The 20,989-nt window shown below is 48.4% G+C and overlaps 1 pseudogene; it reads left to right on the top strand.

Moving 5' to 3' along the window:
• Positions 1-11,075: 11,075 nt before the first annotated feature.
• LOC115600058 lies at positions 11,076-20,146 on the top strand (annotated as a pseudogene).
• The last annotated feature ends 843 nt before the right edge of the window (positions 20,147-20,989 follow it).

Here is a 20,989-nt window from a genome sequence, read left to right as displayed (position 1 = left end):
ATACAAATGGCTTTGTATGTTGCAATTGTTTGTATGTTGTTATGCTGTATTAGAAATCTCTCCAAGGTGAAACATGTGGGTAACATAGGCAAATGCAACTGGCACCACTGATTTTTGCATTGCAATGGCTTCCGCTACAGACCCTTTCCGTACCTGCCTTATAGGTATCCCAGGTTTTAATGTTTCTCTGTTTGCTGACTTTTCAATTGGATCCTGCAAAGCAAGCCCTTCACTTGGAAATTGTTCAGCAGAACTGATTTTGGGGCTGAAAAAATCCCTCCCCTGGGATCCACAGGAATTAAATCTATTGGGGTCCCAGGCAGTCGGCAACGTATCAGGAAACTGGACACCTACTTGCATAGTTTTTGGTCCTAAGTATGCTGCTAGGGCATACCCTGATACCTGGCCGGACATCAGTCCTACATCTGGAGATTATAGACTGGGATCAGGATATTGTGGGTACAATGGGTCGGAGCGAATGCCGGTAATAGGGACAACACATAACCCCAAAGCTAACATTAAACTTATTTGGGTTAATGAAACTGCTAAGGCTTTACCCCCCGGGGTATTTCTGATCTGCGGTGATAGGGCCTGGCAAGGCATCCCCCGTAATGTTGTAGGCGGACCTTGCTATTTAGGCTCGTTAACCCTTTTTGCTCCTCGCTTTGCTGAATTAAGGCAGCTTGTAAATTCTATATATCGTGCTCGTAACGCAAGAAGTATTGGCCTCACACCGCAGTGTGATGATAATGTTAGGCTTTTAAGTGTAGCTGCTAGAACTGCTTTAGCTCTTTTTATTCCTGGTGCTGCCGCAGGAAATGCGCTTACTAACCTAGCTAGATTAGCATGTTGGGCTGAAAAGCAAGCAAATATTACTACTGAGATTTTAGATAACCTTTTAATGGATCAAAATAGTTTGCGACATGCTTTATTACAAAATTGCGCTGCTATAGATTTTTTATTGCTAGCCCAGGGTCATGGCTGTCAGGAATTTGAAGGCATGTGCTGTATGAATCTTTCTGATCATAGTGAGAGCATCCACACCAGCATCACGCAGTTGAAGCAACACACACAGAAGATTCAGCAACAAATAAACCCTCTCGGCGATGCTTTCACAACCTGGCTTCATGATATGGGACTTAAAGGATGGCTTTTATCTTTAGTTAAAACTCTTTGTTATGCTGGGATTGTTATTATTTTGCTTTTGTTATTGCCTTGTCTTTTTCAATGTATCCAGGGAATGCTTAATAGAACTGTTTCTAAGGTTTTTTTAGTGCAACAGAAGGAGGGAGATGTAGATACAAAGGTGGTATGCACAGACAGTGCAAAACCGATGGAGACAAGCTGTTTGTCATACAAACCGTGGGATAAACATAGTCCCGAGCTATGCTAGATAAGCATGGAACTTCCTGACTATGCAGCCCCCTGATTGTGAGATTGTCTTGAAGGGATTAGTGATATAGATAAGGTGCGATTTCTTTCCTTGGGTAAATCACCATTGTAAAATAGTGGGATAAGAAAAGGTATATAACTGCATGTAAGGATACGAATAAACGGATTTAGTTTGCATCAAACTGTTGTCCCCGTCCTTGCTGCGGCAGGGCACATCCATGCCAGAAGCCTGAGGTCCCCAACCCCCTCAGGACACAAGCCTGATGTGCCCAGCCCCCCCAGGTCATCCCCCCCCTGCCAACTTCCAACTTCACCCCCTGGGTTGGGTCCCTCCCCCCCAAGGCCCCACCTTTTCTTCCTCCCCCCACTGCTTCCCGCAATCACGCTGCAGCTCCCGGGAGGTTTCGCTCCGCCACCCCGGGGCTGCACCCAAACCCCCCGCTTCTCAGCCAGGACTCCCACACTGGTGACCGCCAGAGCATCGCCCCCACCTCCCCACCGGCCTGGGCTGTGCCCCCCCTGCAGGTACCGGGAAGTGATGGGAGGTGATGGGAGGGGGGTGGTTATCCCAGTACTGCCTTAACTGGGGGTGAGCAGCACAAGATGGGGGAGGGGCTTTTTTTTTTGGAGTGGCTGCCACTGGGGACCCTCAAATTACCCTGGATCCAGGGGTAATGTTGGCAACCCCAGAATCCTTCCAGGGGACTTAATAACACCAGGGCTCAGGAACCATAATCAGGGATTGCCAAAACATCTCAGGAGACCCCAACTCAAGAGCAATGGGGTGATCCCAATTCACGTCAGGAGTGGCTCAAAATGCTAGAAACCTGTCTCCCACCCAGTTCCCCTTTGAGATTTAAGTGCCAGTTTAGCTCCTAAAGATGAAGTAAAGGATGATCAGTGGTTGTCCAACTCTATGGGTAACCTCATTCCATCTCACACTCCATTTTCACCCACAGTAAGTTTGATGTAGGTTTTGGCTTTCATTACCACACAAAAACCCCACCACTACTTTTTCACTGCACTATGGCTTCTTTCATAGGCGTGCGGTTACTCTATCTGGACAAACACGTCTCTGGGTGACCCAAAGATAAGACAGCTTTTGGTCAAAGCACGACATTGGTGAAATATCACTGAATCCATCCTGGAGAAAAATTAGACATTGGCAAGGATCGGTTTAGGATCCACTTGGCCCATCTCTGTGGTAGTTAAGGTTTGCAGTGTGGTAGTTTAGGTTTGAAATGTGCCTCGTCGGAGGCAACAAATTGGTGCCGAAACCCGGGAATCAGAGAAAATCGAGGTCGGAATCGGATTCGGGTTCGGGGAATTCGCCTGGATTCGGGTGAACGGCGGCCGGAGCGGCAGGATCCAGCCCGGCGGGGAGGACGCTCCCCGGACCGACAAGGAGGATGGAAGCCCTTGTAAAGGTCGTATCTGAGGTGCATAGACAGTGGGGAATTGAGTGTAGGCCCAAAGATTTTACCCTCACAGTTTCGAAGCTGTTAGAGACTGGGGTCATTGACCAGGCGGTGGATATCCTCCACCCAGAGGTGTGGAATAAATGCACTTATGCATTAGCCGAGGAGACCATATCCTCAGGCACGGGAAAATCCCTCAAGGCATGGGGGAAGGTCAGGGGCGCCTTGAAAAAAGCCCTAGAGGAGCAGGAGACATGGAGGAAGGCAAGAGACTGTTTACTAATCGTCCCGAAAATCGGGGTCGGTGCAGCCACGCAGACCGCACCCCCAACTGATGACGGTCCGCAGGCGGACCGGCACGAGGGGGACACCCCCCTCCAGCCCCCAAGCCCTATTCTGCTCGCGGAAGAGCAAAAACAAACAGAATCCACCTGGGGCGAGCTAGCTGAGGAAGCCAGGGCTGCCGCGGAAAAATCAAAACCCGATGACGTTTGGCCGAGACCGCCTCCCTATGCGGCTCAAGATGGCGCCGATCCAACAGAGGGAGGGCGGGGCGAAAACGCCCCTGCCGGAAACGAGGGGGGAGCACCGGGACTGATGGGCGTGCGCGGACGGGAAGGCGGGGAGAGTGAAAAGGAGGCGGGAGGTGGCCCGGACCTGCTCAGCCTCAGCCCGTTCTGCTTCGCTCCCTGCGCCGCGCCGAGCGCGCCGAGCGAAAAGGAGAAGGGGGGTGGTGCGGGTAATCAAGAAGGGGGTGGAACCGCGAGACAGGCAGCGGGAAATGCGAACCAGGCAGTGGGAACCAATCAGAGCATCCATCCGGTTCTATGCCCTTATAAGGAGAGTAAGGAGGAAAAGGGCGGTTGGGTCCGCCCACAGATCTGTCACTGCAGGGAAAACTCCTCCCCAGGCAGGCCATGGGGCGAGCCGAAGGGGAGGGAACTGCCCGCCCACAAAGGAGGTGGGAGGGGTCGGAGCCCCAAAAAGGAAAGTGGGCGGGACCGGAGCTGGAAGAAAAAACATAGGAGCCCGGAAGTAGCCAGTCAGTAGAGTTCCGATTCTGAGTCGGACAGTTCCAGGGACGGGTGGCCCCGGGCAGACTCAGACTCAAATGATAGTAAGGGAGGGATCGGGACCCGACACACCCGCGGATGTAGCAAAGGGGGATCGCAGGAGGATATTCCCGTTACGGACTGGAGGAAAATAAACAACGCGTGCGCAGATTAGGCCCCTTCGGCAGCATTAGCATTCCCGGTCAGGGTAACAAGAGAAGGTGATGAGACACGAACAATGTACACCCCTGTAAATTATAAGGATGTACAGGCGATTGTTAAAGCAATTGCAGAAAAGGGACTTAATTCTGCCATGGTTAACACCCTTATAGATGGGCTTTTTGGGGGAGATTACATGATCCCATTTGATATAAAACAAGTTAGCAGACTAATTTTTGATGGGGCAGGCATGTTCGTTTTCAAAGAAGAATGGGAAGATAACTGTGCAAAGCAACTAGCCCGAGTAGTCGGGGCAGATCACCCACTGCATGGCTCCAACCTGCAGCGACTGATGGGCAGAGACCCATCAATGATTACCCCCCAAGCACAAGCCCAAGGTATGCGACCCCATGAAATTATGACAACCACCCGTGCAGCTAGAGAGGCCATTCGTACTACCAGTAGGATTGTAGACAAGTCATCACCATGGACCACAATAAAACAGAATGAAAGTGAGAGTTTTACACAGTTTGTGGACCGTCTGCAGGCAGCCATGGACTCTTCGTCCCTGCCTGCGGATGTAAAAAACCCAGTACTTGTAGACTGCATACGTCAGCAGTGTAATTCAAAAGCCAAAGAAATCCTTCGATCACTGCCAGCGGGGGCAAGTATTGCTGACATGATTAAACGTGTCATGAATGAAGAGCATCTAGCCCCGATTCAGGTAGCTGTCCGCACTGCAATAGCTGATGTGATGGCATGTTATAAGTGTGGCCAAGCGGGCCATGTGGTGGCAAACTGTCCCCAACTAGTGAACCAGCCACCAACATCTAATCCGCGCCAGAGGCAATGCAGGGGACCGTGCTGGGTCTGTGGAAAGAAAGGGCATTTCACTAAGGACTGCAAATCCAAAAAGCAGGGAAACGGGACGGGGAGGGGGCGCCCGGGCCGCACACAGCCCTCTCCCACTTGGGATATGATGCGGCCCAACTACGTCAACCCTGGATGGGGCAAGGCACTCTTGAACCTGCCGCCCCCCCGAGCAACAACCAACTATATGGCCCAACCAGCGGTCCAACCGAATCTGCCTACGCCTCAGGGACAGCCGGAGCCACCCCTTGGGGACAAAACACCAGGGTGGCCCTGGCAGTAAGGTGCGATAACCCACCGGTAGTGTACGGGACCTGCTCCCTCTATAATACCTTAAATAGCGCCACCATTAGCGTACCCTTTTTAATTGACACAGGAGCAGATGTTACAATTATTCCTGAGACAATTTGGCCCCCATACTGGAAACTGGAAGATGCACCTATGGTGGGTGGAGTTGGGGGAGCAACCCAAGCTCGGAAGAGTGCTCAATTGGTAGCGATCACGCTTCACACTGAAAAGGGACCAGAGAAAACCATCACCCTTTTCCCCTATGTCATGTCAGGAGTTCCACCCTTGCTGGGAAGGGATGCCCTAGCCCTATTAAATGCTAGGGTGACAAATTTACCCTAAGGGCCACTGCCACACACCCACTCCTACCAATCAAACTAACATGGAAATCGTCTAACCCAGTGTGGGTCGAGCAGTGGCCCCTATCAAAGCCTCAAATGGATGCTCTTCTTGAGCTAGTTGACCGCGAACTGCTGAGAGGTCACATAGAGCCTTCCACTAGTCCATGGAACACCCCAGTTTTTGTAATACCCAAACGAACTGGTGAGGGATTTCGCCTCCTTCATGACCTGCGTGAAGTAAACAAAATAATCCAACCAATGGGTCCTGTCCAAACGCTGCTACCTATGAACTCTATGATACCAGAAGGACAACCTTGTGCTGTCCTTGATATCAAAGACTGTTTCTTTTCAATACCCCTGCATGAGGAGGACAAAGAGCGGTTTGCCTTTTCCGTCGTATTTCCAAATAGTCAACGCCCCAACCTACGCTTCCAGTGGAAAGTGCTGCCCCAAGGAATGATCAACTCGCCCACCATCTGCCAGATCACAGTGGATCGAGCATTAGCGCCTATCCGACTCACTGACCCGTCTGCGACTATCATCCAATACATGGATGACATCTTGATTGCAGCACCATCAGGAAGCCAAGTTGACCAGCTGGTGTCCACAATTTCAAACACTTTGAAAGCACATGGATTCGAAATCGCGAGTGCAAAAATTAAAAGAGGACCGTGTGTAAGCTTCTTGGGAGTGGAAATCACAAACACCTATGTTACCCCCCTGCAGATGAAGATCCGTCGGAACGTCAAGACGCTCCACGATATGCAGCAATTAGTGGGTTCCCTGCAATGGCTCCGTAATGTAGTCCTGATCCCTCCTGAAATCATGACCCCCCTGTACGATCTTTTAAAAGGGAAAAACCCGTGGGAGCAAAAAACTTTGACACCAGAAGCAATGAGCTCTCTCAATTTCATAGAGCAACAGATGTCCTCAAGCACGCTCGCCAGGTGGAACCCAAACATATCACTCAATCTGTATGTGCACTTCACAAAAGGAGGGGGAGTAGGAGCCCTGGCCCAGGGCTCTCCCGAAACAGCCAAACCAGTACAATGGATAGTCCTAGGAAAACCATCACATGCGTTCTCTCCAGGACTTGAATGCCTTGGTAGCCTCATCATGAAAGGCAGGAAATTCGCCCTAAGACACCTAGGCATCGAACCTGCCAGAATATACCTACCCTTCCGCAAACAGCTGCCAGCACAATCAGTGGCGATGTCAGAGCATCTAGCCATAGCCCTCCTTGGATTTGGAGGAGAAGTTCGATATGCATCAAAGCCCCCCTGGACCCAAATGCTAGCAATTGTCGACGTGGACCTCCCGTTGAAGATCATGGACTGGCCTCAACCGGGACCAACGGTCTTCACAGATGCGTCCTCAGTGACCTCAACTGCAGCTGCAGTATGGCAATCGGGAGGAGAATGGCACTGCGTTAAAATGACAGATCCTGCTCTCTCAGTCCAACAGCTAGAAGCGTCGGCCGTAGCACTAGCATGCGGACTGTTCCCAACAGAACATCTCAATATAGTAACTGACTCGATGTTTGTGGCCAAACTTTGCCTGGCCATGTCTGGGCCCGGCGTCTCAACATCTACAGTAGCTTTAATGCTAGAAGAAGCGCTTCTTTCCCGAGAAGGCACTATATCGGTCATTCATGTCAACAGCCACAGCCCAATTAAAGGATTCTTCCAGATTGGTAATGACAAAGCAGACGCTGCTGCAAAAGGACTGTGGACATTGAGAGACGCCCGTCAGCTACACGAGTCTCTCCACATTGGAGCTAAAGCGTTGGCGAAGAAATGCAGGATTCCAGTCACTGATGCGAAACACATCGTAGCTACATGTCCCTACTGTCAGAAAGCACCACTATGGCCCAGCGGAGTAAACCCCAGAGGTCTCAAAGCCTCCGAAGTGTGGCAGACAGATTTTACACTCTGCCAATTGCTGAAACCTAGAGCATGGCTAGCGGTAACCATAGACACATATAGTGGAATGATTGTAGCCACTCAGCACCTTAAGACTGACTCCAAAGCGACTATCCAGCATTGGCTGACAGCTATGGCATGGCTCGGCATTCCTAATCAGATCAAAACGGACAATGGCCCAAACTTCGTGTCCAAATCTGTACAAGCCTTCGTCCAGAAATGGGGCATCACTCTACTACATGGTATCCCATATAATAGCACAGGCCAGGCCATAGTCGAACGAGCGAACCACACTCTGAAATCTAAATTAGAGGTATTAGCGAAAGCAGAAGGCTTCGACAACGCCATTCCCTCAAGAGACCAAGCACGCCTTCTAGCTACTGCTCTATTAGCCCTGAATCAGTACCCCAGAGGAGAAGAGGCAAACAGCCCGGCCCAAAAACATTGGGCCACTGGATCTATGGAGGAAGGCCCATTAGTCAGAGTTAGGAATGAGTTGGGTGAATGGGAACAGGGATGGAGACTAGTTCTCACGGGGCGAGGGTATGCAGCTATCAAAAAAGATGGTATAATTAAGTGGTGTCCACTTAAGTCCATTAAACCAGACCTCCAGATTAGTGATGATAGCAACAGTAATAACAATAACAATAACAATAATAGTAGTGGAATAAAACTAACAAAAACTCTAAGTTTCTGTTCACAGGACCAACTTGTTGGGCACCCTCCTAACCTACATGGCCCGGTGGGCAGCAAGGACGACGGAACAACAAACGTCCTGACAGAACCAGAGAATCCCGCATCAACAGCACCCAGACACCGGCAGAACAACCCGTGCAGAAAAAATCTACTATATCTTTCTGTGATCCTGGTTTTAGGGTTTGTAAGTGCAGGAGAGGCAAATTGCAATCAACACCAGTTATTCAAGTGGATGCTGTGGAACCCAAAACGTGGGATAGTGATAAAAGAATGCATAACGGCAGGAGCCCCAACTTTTAAGATTACATTTGATGTTCTATTCCCCAGAGTACCACAGCCTGAGGAGATAGAACCGAGCATTCAGGCACTGGGTCAGTCATATAGGGAACTATATTGGTGCTCCAGCTCACACCCAAGTAAAGATTATTGTAACCATCCACTAGTTTGTGGATATATGGATTGTGAGACCATTGTGACAGGCAAGAGCTGGATACCAGAGATAGAGGATGAATTCCTACAAGTAAGTTGGGGACCAAATCATTCCTATTTGGTCCTGGAAATTTTAAACCCAGGTGATGCAGGATGGCTCAAAGGTAAGATGTGGTACCCATTCCTTCAGGGAAATTACAAAGATAGAGGGGCGCCAATGCAAATTATTAAGTCCATACCACAAGCACCCAAAGCTGTCGAATCCAATTCACCCCTTAACCTACCGACAGCTGAGTCTTTACAATACGAGATCGAAGCTTGTACTGTAATTCCCACCAGCACCACAACTACTGCCAAACACCTGACCCCCACCGGTACCGAAATAGCCCCAACAGTTGAGCAAAATCAAAAGTTTCATTCCCTTAAAATAACAGTGAATGAGGATCTAGCTCGAATTGAGAAATCAATCAACGCCTTAGAACAATCCCTGACTTCATTGTCTAAAGTTGTCCTCCAAAATCGTAGGGCACTAGATCTCTTGTTTTTACAACAAAGAGGACATTGCGCTGCGCTAGGAGAAGAGTGTTGCGTATATGCAGACAACACCGGCATTGTCCGTGATACCATGGCCAAACTCAGAGAAGGTTTGGAAAGAAGAAGACGAGACAATGAAGTCCAGCAAGAATGGTTTGAGTCATGGTTTAACCACACACCATGGCTAACCACCCTCATTTCCACACTAATGGGACCGTTTATACTGCTCATCGTAGCACTGGTCTTCGGACCCTGTATATTAAATAAGCTTGTGTTGTTTGTTAAAGACCGCTTAGAAAAAGATAATATAATGTTAGTGAAACGTAGACAGCTGGTTTAAGAAAACGGTTTTGGTTATATAATCCAATCGTTAGTTACCTCCCTTATAGATAAGTGTACCCCATGATTAACGGTTACCCTTTACTAACACTTTTGTTTGGTGTGCCTTATGTTTTATACAAGCCTTTTATACAATCCTTTACTAATTTAGTTGCATGGACCTTTAGATGTGCCTTATAACCAGGTGTGCCTTATACTTTTAATATTTTTAATGTTTTAAGTTTTCTATATTTCTCCCCATTCAGTTAAGCATAGGGAGGGGGGGAAATGTGGTAGTTAAGGTTTGCAGTGTGGTAGTTTAGGTTTGAAATGTGACAGTTAAGGTTTGGCGGCCGGAAGATATCGTGCTGTACGGAAAGTTAAGATAAGGCTTCCCTCCTGACAACCAATAGGTACGGGTCCCTAACGCAAGCAGACGGAAATGACGGTGTAAACCTAGGCTATAAAATGCGGTGTAACATAAACAATAAACGCCATTTGCCATCCATCATATTGATATCTGTGAGCTGATGGCCCGGATAACCTGGGGTTGGTTGCTGAGTCGTTCTTGAACCAGGTCGCCACGCCTCGTCGGAGGCAACACATCTCCAGCACCGGAAAATTCATCGGGGTGAGAGACCTCAGAGAGGTCCTGACTGAGGGAGACATTTTAGTGACAGCTCGGACCTGGTCCAATTGTGACACCATCACACAGGCACCATGTCCTACACCTGCCCTGACTGTGGTAAAGTGAGGCAGTACAATCTCGAACTGTTGGTGCCGAGCAATTGTTGATGGAACGGTTCGACCATGGGCCCTGGGCTAAGCGCAAGGACAGCTCTGCGTAAAGCAACTTTTGTAACTGCAGGGACCAGTACGTTAGAACACTCGAAGGTTAAGGAGTAAGCAAGACGATTAGATTAAGGGACTCGGCACGATTGTTATGTCTACAAAGAAGCTCAAATGTGTGAAAGACAAGCTTTGTTAGTTAATTGTTGCTAAATGCTTTGTAACCAATCAAGTTAAAACGTGTGTAACGAGATGTAGAAATCACCAATCAGCAATATGTATACGTGGCATTAGCTCTTAGATTAGTGTATAAATATCGCCTTCTGATTCAATAAAGTTGGACATTTGTTTGCATCAAACTGGGTCCCTGTTTTGGACTGCAACAAATGGTGACCCCGACGTGATCCGGATTGAAGATTATCCGGTCGCAGGTCTCCAAGAACTCGACAGTGAAGAAAAAGGCTGAAAGGAAGCCGATAATTGTGGTGCGCACCCTCATCACCTCCTTGCGATTGGCAGGTGAGCTTGGAGAAACTTTTTGTTATGGGTTTAAAAGAAGAACGAGACGTTTATTATACTTTAAAGACTTTACTTAATAAGGATAAAAAAGTTATACCGGGCCATGATCTAAAACTGCTTTTAAAATGGACTCGTGAGCATTTTTCTGATATCAATTTGGTCTCTATTTATGACCCTACATTTTGGGACGAGGTCGGAGTTAAATTATGGGATGCCACTACACGGGGCGATAATGAAACCGCCAAACTCTTAGCACCTTGGCGAACACTTTTTGAAACTTTAAAAGGGAAAGACTCTACTACTTCATCTGGCCCCCCTTCCGCCCCCCCGCTGCTAACCACTGCCGCTATGGTGAATGTGGATTCGGAGCCAGACCCCTTTGACCCAAACCCTATCGATCTTGAATCAGAGCCTGACCTGTATCCTGATGACTATAATGACCCGCGAAGTGTATGGGCGGCGATTAAAGTTGAGGCACAAAAATCAGGGAATATGGACATTGCTTGTTTAATTGAAATCCCCCCAAAGCCGAAACCACGTAGGACAGACAGAGGATCCATGATAGTTGCGCCTGTATTGTATGCCAAGAAGGGGCAACCTCAATGGTCTGCGCTGAATTTCTCTATTATAAAAGAACTTCGCCGCACTGCAGCAGATAACGGCTTAAGCTCCCACTATTTTCAAGGCTTGTTTGCAAACGTTTGCGAGGGGCATGTACTCACTCCTTATGATTTAAAATCTATTGCTGCTCTTCTCCTAAATCCCGCGCAACAATCATTATGGGAATCACGCTGGAGAACGGCGGCTGAAAAACTGCTACAGGAGTATGCAGCCGGAGATAACCAGCAGCTGCAAGCCCTTACAATTAACCATCTCATGGGTACGGCTGAGTTTGGCGACCCCGCGAGACAGGCTCGAGATGTCCCGAGAAGGGCACTGATAGATAATATGCATATAGCAAAAAGAGCCTTGTTGCAAATCCCTGACGCAAATAAGCCTGAAAAAGCCTTTACAACAATTTCTCAGGGGCCAAAGGAATCTTATATGGATTTTATTTCAAAATTGCAGGATGCCCTAGAAAAACAAGTTGATAATGCCGAAGCCCGAAACATTCTCCTTCTTAAATTAGCCGCTGAAAATGCTAATTCTGATTGCAAAAAGCTTTTGAAAACTTTACCTAATCCTAACCCAACTTTAGTTGAAATGATGGAAGCCTGTAATAGGTTTGGGTCTTCCGAACATAAATACGAAGTTATGGCAGCGGCATTCAAAAATATCCAGCTCACTCCAGCACAGCCTAGATTCTCTGGGTCCGCCCCTATTTGTTACGGTTGCGGGAAAAAGGGACATTCGCAAAAGCAGTGTCGAGCTAGAACACTCATTCCTATTTGTAGCCGGTGTCGAAAAGGTCGGCACTATAATAGCCACTGCTGTTCTAAGTTTGATATAGATGGGAATGTGATACTTCAACGTCAGAATGCCCTCCAGGGAAACGGGAGGCAGAGCGCGGGTCGGCGCCGCGCTCCAACACCAATTTGCATGCCGAATCAGCAGATGCACAATCTTCCGCAACCACAACCGCCAGCGCTAATGCCGACCCAAACACCATTCGGGCCACCAGTGGCAGCGCAGGCTTGGACCTTTATTATAATTATACCTCTAAAAATGTGTCTAAATCTACTAACCAACCTCTCTTACTTCCCCCGGGTTTATTTCTCATTTGCGGGGACAGAGCATGGCCGGCGATTCCTTCACACATCCAAGGAGGACCCTGCTCAATAGGCAGGTTAACGGTGCTGGCCCCTAATGACAGTACAATCATACAATGGAAAAAGAAATATCGGCACACAAGACAGATACATGTTTTTACTAATGATTGCCGAGATGATGTTACATTTTGGAATATACCTCAGGTTATTTTTTCTTCTATTTTAGCACCTGGGGCGGCCAGTGCTCAAGCATTAACAACACTTAGAAAATTAGGGTGCTGGCTGGCAAAGCAGAACAATGCTACTAGCATAGCTTTAGCTGATTTGTTAATGGATGTAGATAGTGTTAGACATGCTACATTGCAAAATCGCGCTGCTATAGATTTTTTGCTTTTAGCTCATGGTCATGGGTGTGAAGATTTTAATGGAATGTGTTGTATGAATCTTTCTGAGCACTCGCAATCTATACATGCTGCAATACAATCACTTAAAGAAGGTATCACGCATTTGCAATCACAAGATAATTGGGATTGGTTTGATAAACTTTTTTCAGGATGGGGTTTAACAGGATGGTTAAGAAGTTTAGTTAAGACTGTTTGTTATGCTTTATTTGCTTTTTTGCTTTTGCTAACATTGCTACCTTGTATCTTCCAATGTTTTCAGCGGATGCTCAATCGTGCCATGAAAAGAATTTACCTTGTTCAGTCAGAAGGGGGAATTGAGGCAGTACAATCTCGAACTGTTGGTGCCGAGCAATTGTTGATGGAACGGTTCGACCATGGGCCCTGGGCTAAGCGCAAGGACAGCTCTGCGTAAAGCAACTTTTGTAACTGCAGGGACCAGTACGTTAGAACACTCGAAGGTTAAGGAGTAAGCAAGACGATTAGATTAAGGGACTCGGCACGATTGTTATGTCTACAAAGAAGCTCAAATGTGTGAAAGACAAGCTTTGTTAGTTAATTGTTGCTAAATGCTTTGTAACCAATCAAGTTAAAACGTGTGTAACGAGATGTAGAAATCACCAATCAGCAATATGTATACGTGGCATTAGCTCTTAGATTAGTGTATAAATATCGCCTTCTGATTCAATAAAGTTGGACATTTGTTTGCATCAAACTGGGTCCCTGTTTTGGACTGCAACAGTAAAGGTTTTAGAAGGAGATGGAATTTTATCAAGAATCAAGGGATCCATATGGGTGAACAACCCTTTAAATGTTCCGACTGTGGGAAGGAGTTTACCCAGAATTCCCATTTATCACAGCATCGCCGCATCCACAAGGGAGAGAGACCCTATAAGTGTCTGGAGTGTGGGAAGGAGTTTACCTGGAGTTCCAGTTTATCAGAGTATCACCTCATCCATACAGGAGAGAAGTTGTATCCCTGCACTCACTGCAGGAAGGCCTTCAACAATAGCACTGTTGGGGAAACAGTTCAGAAATATACAGGTTGTGAGCAATCCTGACTTACTTCAATTTAGGCCACATAGGGTTAATGGTTATTGAGGCCTAGTTAGAGGTTTTCTAAAAATGAGCTAATGGGAAAGAGATAACTTAATTGGCAGCAGAAGAGGAAAATAATTATGTGAGATTAGTGTTTCCGTGAGAATGGAATGTGTAATTGAAATACAAAGCCACCTGCATGAGATGATGGTGTAAACAAGACTTCTCTATATAAGTGAGTGCAAGCTGTTAATAAACGATTTCATACAATCATATTGATGTGTACATGGAATCCTTAAGCCTCCGCAGACTGTTTTCCCACATAGCACCACTTGGATTCATCACCAATATGTCCACGCTGGGGAAAAACCCTACACGTGTCCCCAGTGTGAAAAGAGCTTCACAGCCAGCTTGGGTCTCTCCTATTACCTACGGATCCATGCAGGTGAGCGTCCATACAAGTGTCCCAAGTGCGGGAAGAGCTTCAGGCAAAGCTCCCATTTGAAGAACCATCAATGCCTCCATACCAGTGAAAAACATTAAAGCTACACTCAATGACAGATGAGATTTTAATGGAAATTAGATTTCATCTGTCATTACTTAACCCATCACAGCAAAGTATGAAGGGTCATTTTGACCTCATTTTCCAAGCTCCATCACACCAATGATGCTTATTTCAACTTCTTGTGGAGAACAAAATGTAGTCAGATCGGGAACCGCTTCATATACCACTCAAAATTTCAGATTTAATATTTGTTTCAGCGTCATGAAGGCTTTTTACCAAGTAAGGAAAAAACAGAAAAGTATTTACAATTAAGACACCCTCCTAAAGGGATGTGGCAGGATGGGATCCTGGACACTTTTCCTGCAGAGCAGGCTGGGCGTGCAGCTGAGGGAGCAGTACAAGAGGGAGGCAGCAGACTGCAGGACAATGCTGACAGCAACAGAGCAGGATCATCTCTACTACACGGTTTTTAAATCCTTCCAGGGATGGTTGTTCCACCACCTTCCTAAGCAGACCGTTCCAACACCTAACTACTCTCTCAGTAAAGAAATTCTTCCTCAGATCTAGCCTAAACCTTCCCTGGTGCAACTTCAGGCCATGTCCTCTTTTCCTCTCATTGTTCCCTTGGGAGAAGAGGCCTCTGTGACACCATGGGTGATGTAATGGGTCATCTTGATCAGCCTGCAGTAAGGCTTCTGTCAGTTGTCTCCTGAAATAAGAGAATTAAAACTCCAATAGTTTTTCATGAGGATTGAATGAGAGAGCTCAGTAGAAAAGAATCTGGCTGAAAAGCCCCAGAACATCTTCCTTGCTTGCTTGATCGATTGACTGATTTCTTGTGAAGCAGTAGTTTTAGAGAAATAAAAGTAGTAGTTTAAAGGAACATATATTCAATGGTTTTACAGAAGTAGAAGTATAGAAGTAGCAATAGTTTAAGGGAGTCTCATGGAAATTTACTAGCCAAGTAACATAGGTAGATACATGTATGGCAAGGGTATATGTGATAATGTAGTTCCTAAGGAAAACTTATCCATGAGAGCAGATTATGGGATATATGAAGGTTACCAAAGTCTGCTGAAGGACCAAAACTGAGTCAAAATTAATTATGAGTTCTTTTTGTATTTGTAATTGTGCTGCATTTGTGTAAATTTTCCATTCTTATTTGGTTTTGTAATGCTCTACTGTTGTGAAGTTTGTGATCATTGTACATAGTGTTACTATGTACATAGTGTTACAATGTTACTGCATGTGATGACACCAAAAGTTGAAGAACAAGGACTCTGCACATCATAGAGATCACCACTGCCTGAATTGAAGAAGCTGGAGTCAAGATGCTAAGCTTGTAGCCATCATAGCACTGCCTTATGATATTGCCTTATGATATCATCATGCCTTGTGATATTTGGACTCATGGGGTGAGGGGACTGGATTGTTGAGATGTCATTTGACTATGTGGTTTTTGTGATCCAAGAAATCAGCCTTTGTGATTGCACAGCCTGAACAATGAAGTATCTATTTTGTGCTTTTATAATATATATATCCATACATATCTTTGAGTGATTTGTGTTCCCTAAAAATTCCTCATAATAATTTTACTTGCTAGAGCAACAGAACTGATATTATGACTGTAGGGTAAAAGACCTGGAGTATCATTTCATCTTAATCTGATCAAGGGGTACTTGGATGGTCTCAGGAGGCTGTCATTCTTTGTTTACCCTGCAAAGGGAAACTCTGGCCTGGGAGATGGAATCTCCTTTGGCTGTTGTCTGGGTCAGGCCATGGGATGTGACAGTGCTGTGCTGTTGTGCCAGCAGCAGGTGGTTGTGCTGGAGTGCCCTGACATTTCCTGTAGCACCACAGGGCTGTGCTTGGCCACTCAATTGAGCAGCTGCCCTGACTGAGGTTGGAGCACCCATGGAACCTCCAGTGTCACCCGTGGCTTGCAGGGGAAGAGGAGGGAAAGGAGATTCCCCCTGGCAGTGCCTGGGTGTCCAGTGGGAGAGTGGGAGAAGCAGAGGTTGTGTCTCTAGTGGGGAACTGGCTGTGCTGGAAAGGAGGGAGGGAGGAGACATGAGCGATGACTTCAGTGTGTGTCACACTGGGTTCCTGGGGAGCCCCAGGGAGAGCTGGAGGGAGCCCCGAGAGAGTTGAGCAAGTGGCAAAGTCTGGCGCTGGTCCTGTGCTGCTGGGCCGGGCTCCTGAGACTGAGAGAGTTGCTGGCAAGCAGAGAGTGCTGCAGAGAGAGAGCTCTGGGCAGGAGCAGCTCCTCTGCAGAGCGCAGCAGGGCTGAGGGCACTGCCTGCAGGCAGCAGGGCAGGGGAGAGAGAGGAGGGAGAGAGAGGAGAAAGGCAGCCTGGGCTGGGAGGAGAGCTGAGAGCTGCCTGGGGGAGAAATTTCACAGCCTCTGCCATGGTGAGTCTGTGGCTGCAGGGCAGTGAAGCTGGGCTTCCTGCAGGGGGTCTTCTCCAGCTGGCAGCCTGTGCCACAGCTGATGGGATCCTTGCGGAGGATTTTGGTGGGGAGGAGGAAAAGGTTTGGCAGAGCAGGGCTGTCCTGGAGCAGCATCAGAGGGAGAGGGCATGGGGCTGCCTTCTGCTGGGGTGGCTGCAGGGGCTGAGGGGGTGTGTGCAGACAGAGGTGCCCAGGGCTGTCCTTCAGAGCAGAGTCCTGCAGCCCAGGGGCTGTGTGCTGGGGCAGGGACTCTGCTGCCTGCCTGCCTGCCTGCCTGCCTGCCTGCCTGCCTGCCTGCCAGGGGCAACTCTCAGCCTTCCCAGGGAGCTCCGTGCTGCTGGCAGAAGCTGTGGCTGCCAGGAGACAAGGAGGACAGGGCAGGGTCCTTCTTGTTTTGAGAGGGTTCTGTGAGACAGCACTGCTCTCGGATCCAAAATCATACCCAGATTATTTCTGAGGGATTTTTCATATGCACAGTCAGGGCACAGGTTCCTGCTGGGAAACTTGGCTTTCCTCAGGCTGCACTTCCACTTTTCTCTTTCTTGTTAAGGTGGGAGGAAACCTCACCTGGGGAGAGAGTCCCTACACCATCACCCTCCTGTGTGCTAGGAACCTCAGCCAGTGCTTTCAGCCTCCTTTACCCTACAGATACACCCAGCATCACCTTCCTAGGTTCATCAGGGTCTGTGTGACAGCATAGCCCTCAGCCAGCCCGTGGGGTCTGGGGTTTTGGGCACCTCCTCCTCCATCTGCTCACACAAGAGGTGAAGTGCATCTATGCTGCAATGTGCCCACCTCCCCCTGCCCAGGGGCTGGAGGTGCCTGCCAGGCATTATCAACATCTGGGAGGGGTTGTGCACTGCTGGGGGAGGGAAAGGCTTTCCTGAGTGCCCCTCTGCCTCTCTTCATGCCCCCTTCAGCTGCTCTTGCTGTTGATGTCAGGCTGAGAGCAGAAGTTTCAGCTGCAGGCACAGCTCTTGTGGCTCCTCCCATGAAGATGGTTTCAGGAAAGGAGGTGTCCAGCTGTACTCTGCCCTGGGAAGCTCTGGGCAGTGCAGTCTGAGTGAGGCTGGGCAGGGAGCTGACCTCTCTTCATCAGATGCCCTCATTCCATCCTTGGGGTGTCTGTCCAAGCTGTGAGCTGCCTTCCAGGGGGCACAATGAGCCTCATGTGTCCTGGGCTGGAAATGGTTTGCTGAGACCTTGAGAAAGGGTCAGACACTGAGTACTCTGAGCTGGGTCCCTCTGCTCTCAGCAGGGAGAAACAGAGACACAGCCCAGCTCCCCCTTCTCTGCATGAAGCTGCAGGCAATGCTCTTTGCTCACTCTGTTCTGCCTGAGTGCTGCAGCAATGCTGAGGGTTTCTGATACCCAAGAACACTCCCCAGAGGAGATGGGGTAAGCTATAACAAAAAAACCCCAAACTTCTAAAACTGCATTCTCTTGTCAGGGATCTTTTATGCAGGGAGGAGAGAATCTGCAATGCCTTTGGAATCACTAACAATCTCATATGAAAAATGTCCGTTCTAGGATTGCTCCCTGACTCCACGATTCTCATGAAGCCCCTGTTGCTTCTTGGAAGCCTGTTAACAGTCTCTGCTCCTCTTGAAAGAGACAGCAACAACCACGGCTGAAGAAAAGTGCATCTTTGTAGCAATGAGATGGGGAATTTTTCATAGAATTGTCTCCTAAATTTTTTGTGTATCCTCTTCAAACAACTCTCCATGACTTTTAAAGGCAGCAGATGTCCAACAGCAGCTCCATCAGCCAGTTCCTCCTCCTGGCATTTGAAGACAGGAGGGAGCTGCAGCTCTTACACTTCTGGCTCTTCCTGGGCATCTCCCTGGCTGCCCTCCTGGGCAATGGCCTCATCATTACCACCATCGCCTGTGACCACCACCTCCACACTCCCATGTACTTCTTCCTCCTCAACCTCTCCCCCTCTCCCTCCTTGACCTGGGATCCATCTCCACCACTCTGCCCAAAGCCATGGCCAATTCCCTCTGGGACAACAGGGACATCTCATAGAATCATAGAATCATAGAATTGGCTGGGTTGGAAGGGACCTCAGAGATCATCAAGTCCAACCCTTGAACCACCGTTGCAGTTGCTAGACTATGGCACTGAGTGCCACATCCAGTCTCTTTTTAAATATCTCCAGGGACGGAGAATCCACTACTTCCCTGGGCAGCCCATTCCAATGCCGGATCACTCTCTCCGTAAAGAAATTCTTTCTAATATCAAACCTAAACTTCCCCTGGCACAACTTAAGACCATGCCCTCTTGTCTTGTTGAAAGTCATCTAGCAAAAGAGACCAACCCCCACCTGGCTACAACCTCCTTTAAGGTAGTTGTAGAGAGTGATGAGGTGTCCCCTGAGCCGCCTCTTCTCCAGGCTGAACAGCCCCAGCTCCCTCAGCCTCTCTTCATAGGATATGTGCTTCAGTCCCTTCACCAGCTTGGTTGCCCTCCTTTGGACCTGCTCCAGGACCTCAATATCCTTCCTGAACCAAGGGGCCCAGAACTGGACACAGTACTCGAGGTGTGGCCTCACCAGGGCTGAGTACAGGGGCAGAATCACTTCCTTGGACCTGCTGGCCACGCTGTTCCTGATACAGGCCAGGATGCCATTGGCCTTCTTGGCCACCTAGGCACACTGCTGGTTCATGTTCATCTCCTACAAGGGATGTGCTGCACAACTCGTCTTCTTTGTCTTCTTCATAACAGCAGAGCTTTTTCTCCTGACCATCATGTCCTACAACCACTATGTGGCCATCTGCAAACCCCTGCAGTACGGGACCCTCCTTGGCAGCAATGCTTGTGTCCACATGGAAGCAGCTTCCTGGGGCCCTGGGTTTCTCACTGCTCTACTGCACACAGCCAATACATTTTCCCTGCCCCTCTGCCAGGGCAATGCCCTGGACCAGTTCTTCTGTGAAATCCCCCAAATCCTCAAGCTCTCCTGCTCACACTCCTACCTCAGGGAACTTGGGCTCCTTGTCATCAGTGCTTGTTTAGCTTTTGTGTGTTTTGTTCTCATAGTGGTGTCATATGTGGAGATCTTTAGGGCTGTTCTGAGGATCCCCTCTGAGCAGGGAAGGATCAAAGTCTTTTCCACGTGCCTCCCTCACTTGGCCGTGGTCTCCCTGTTCATCATCACTGGCATCTTTGCCTACCTGAAGCCCCCCCTCAATCTCCTCCCCATCCCTGGACCTGGTGGTGTCATTTCTGTACTCGGTGGTTCCTCCAGCAGTGAACCCCCTCATCCACAGCATGAGGAACCAGGAGCTCAAGGGTGCATTTTCAAAACTGATCTCTAGATCTTTTTTTAAAAAATTTAACTGAGTTACTTTTTCTGCAACTTGTTCATAATGTAACTCAGTACACACCCAGCCAGCTATCAGCCATTTCTTTTCCAATTTATGCCCATATAGGAATGTTACTTTTTTTGTCCATTCTCATTATTTTTCTATCCAGATTTTCTTTGACCCAGAGACTTTCATTAAGAGCTGTGCTCTTTCGGTGTATTTAAATAGAATAAAGAACTTTCCAGTGTCTTGTTTATTTTGAAGACCTTTCTTTGAGACCCTCTCTGGAGCTGCAGGGCAGTGCCTGTGTGCAGAGGTGGAGGGGAAAGAGTCCTGGCACAAGGGCACTGCCTGGGAGCACCAGCGCTTGATCTTTTCCAAGCTGTCCACTTTCCACCTCCACAGTCTCCTTCTGCACCCTTGGGTAAGACCTGAGTGCTCTGGCAGCTTGGTCACAGCCCTGCAGTGTGACAGTCCTGTTCCCGCAGGCAGGGACAGGGCACGGGTACTGCTGTGACAGAGCTGGCCTCCAGAACAGCCCTTCTATCATCACAGGGGATCTCCTCAGCTCAGCTCTTCTTCCACACTTGCTCTCAAGAAGCTGCCCAAGGAGTCAACTCTGCAGAGATTGTTGCTGTGCTGCTTTCTCTGGGGGCTCCCTGTGATGCCATCATGGTCCCGGGGGGGGGGGTTGGGGACTTAAGGCTGGTTCCTTTGTCACTTCTTTGTTGTCCAGAGCCCTCAGGGATGGTGAATGTTCTGCAATAAAGACATCCCATGGCACTGGAATCAGGCAGGGCCCCTCTGAGCACCCTGCATGGGCACCCAAGAGCTTGTGTGGGAGGTGGTC

The sequence above is a fragment of the Calypte anna genome, chromosome W (genome assembly GCF_003957555.1).
Source record: "Calypte anna isolate BGI_N300 chromosome W, bCalAnn1_v1.p, whole genome shotgun sequence".
Classification (NCBI taxonomy): Eukaryota; Metazoa; Chordata; class Aves; order Apodiformes; family Trochilidae; genus Calypte; species Calypte anna.
This window is presented reverse-complemented; position numbering and strand designations above follow the sequence as displayed.